Raw genomic sequence first — 2,697 nt, forward strand, 5'->3', positions numbered from 1 at the left:
ACCAATCAGCTTTAAAGTAGGGGTGTGCACCGGCCACTTTTCGTGTTTTGTGTTTTGGTTTTGGATCTGGATCTTTCTTCGTGTTTTGGATCTGGATTGGTTTTGCCAAAACCACCCTTCCGTGTTTTGGGTTCTGGGTTTTGTGTTTTGGATCTGTATTTTTTTGAAAAAAGCATAAAAACAGGCAAAATCACAGAATTTGTGGGTTTTTCTGCTCCTATGGTATTATTAGCCTCAATAACCTTAATTTCCACTCATTTCCAGTCTATTCTGAACACCTCACACCTCACAATAGTGTTTTTATGTCCAAAAGGTTGCACCGAGGTAGCTGGATGACTATGCTAAGAGATACGAGTGGGCGGCACAAACACGTGGTCCATCTAGGAGTGGCACTGCAGTGGCAGACAGGATGGCAGTTTGAAAAACTAGGCCCCAAACTATACATAATGCAAAGAAAAAAAAGAGGTGCAAGATGGAATTGTCCTTGGGCCCTCCCACCCACCCACCCTTATGTTGTATAAACAGGACATGCACACTTTAACAAACCAAACATTTCAGCGCCAGGGTCTGCCACACGACTGTGGCTGAAATGATTGGTTCGTTTGGGCCCCCACAAAACAAGCTGGCAATTAATCTGTCCCTGCACAAACTGGCTCTACGGAGGCAAGATGTCGTCCTCATCCTCCTCATCCACCGTTCCTCACCCTCTTCAGTGTTGTGTACATCCTCATCCTCACAGAGTATTAATTCGTCCCCGCTGGAATCCACAACCACAGGTCCCTCTGTACGTTCTGGAGGCTGGTCTCCCTGGAAGAGTTGATAATTCATTTTATGAACATCATCTTCTCCACATTTTGTGGAAGCAACCTCCTATGCCTTTCGCTGACAAGGTTCCCGGCTGCACTAAACACTCTTTCGGAGTACACACTGGAGGGGGGCAACTCAGGTAAAATAGAGCCAGTTTGTACAGGGACCTCCAAATTGCTTCTTTTTCCTGCCAGTACAGGTATGGACTGTCTGACATGCCTACTTGGATGCTGTCACCGATGTAATCCTTAAACAGACAGACGCACGCTTGTCGCTGCTGCTTTGAGGATGCAAGTGCGGCTACAGCCCACACAATTCACAAAGACAGAAAAAAAAAGAAGAATATTTTTATTGTTTGTGGAGCGCACTTTGAGGGTTACACCACCCTTTAACAGACAGATGCACACTTGTCGCTGCTGCTTTGAGGATACAAGTGCGGCTACAGCCCACACAATTCACAAAGACAGAAAAAAGAAGAAGAATATTTTTATTGTTTGTGTAGCACACTTTGAGGGTGTCACCACCCTTTAACAGACAGATGCACGCTTGTCGCTGCTGCTTTGAGGATGCAAGTGCGGCTACAGCCCACACAATTCACAAAGACAGAAAAAAGAAGAAGAATATTTTTATTGTTTGTGTAGCACACTTTGAGGGTGTCACCACCCTTTAACAGACAGACGCACGCTTGTCGCTGCTGCTTTGAGGATGCAAGTGCAGCTACAGCCCACACAATTCACAAAGACAGAAAAAAACAGAAGAATATTTTTATTGTTTGTGTAGCACACTTTGAGGGTGCCACCACCCTTTAAAAGACAGACGCACGCTTGTCGCTGCTGCTTTGAGGATGCAAGTGCGGCTACAGCCCACACAATTCACAAAGACAGAAAAAAGAAGAAGAATATTTTTATTGTTTGTGTAGCACACTTTGAGGGTGTCACCACCCTTTAACAGACAGACGCACGCTTGTCGCTGCTGCTTTGAGGATGCAAGTGCGGCTACAGCCCACACAATTCACAAAGACAGAAAAAAAAGAACAATATTTTTATTGTTTGTGTAGCACACTTTGAGGGTGTCACCACCCTTTAACAGACAGACGCACGCTTGTCGCTGCTGCTTTGAGGATGCAAGTGCGGCTACATCGCACACAAGTCACAAACACATTAAAAAAATAGTTTTTTATTTTTTTGGAGCACTTTGAGAGTTACACCACCCTTTAACAGACAGACGCACGCTTGTTGCTGCTGCTTTGAGGATGCAAGTGCGGCTACAGCCCACACAATTCACAAAGACAGAAAAAAAAGAACAATATTTTTATTGTTTGTGTAGCACACTTTGAGGGTGTCACCACCCTTTAACAGACAGACGCACGCTTGTCGCTGCTGCTTTGAGGACAGTATCATATGCAGTGACAGTAGACTTGTCAGAAATTTTTGGCACGTCCTTCAATCCGGACCAGATGTCCAAACCAGCCCTTGACTTATGACACAGGCGCACGCTTGGCACTGCTACTATGTTGATGCACATGCGGCTACATCGCACACAAGTCACAAACACATTAAAAAAATAGTTTTTTATTTATTGGAGCACTTTGAGGGTTACACCACCCTTTAACAGAGAGACGCACGCTTGTCGCTGCTACTTTGAGGATGCAAGTGCGGCTACAGCCCACACAATTCACAAAGACAGAAAAAAGAAGAATATTTTTATTGTTTGTGTAGCACACTTTGAGGGTGTCACCACCCTTTAACAGACAGACGTACACTTTTCGCTGCTGCTTTAAGGATGCAGGTGCGGCTACAGCCCACACATTTCACAAAGACAGAAAAAAGAGAAGATTATTTTTATTGTTTGTGGAGCACACTTTGAGGGTTACACCACCCTTTAACAGAC

This window comes from Taudactylus pleione, unplaced genomic scaffold (genome assembly GCF_031769625.1).
Source record: "Taudactylus pleione unplaced genomic scaffold, aTauple2 ptg000026l, whole genome shotgun sequence".
NCBI classification, from domain to species: Eukaryota; Metazoa; Chordata; class Amphibia; order Anura; family Myobatrachidae; genus Taudactylus; species Taudactylus pleione.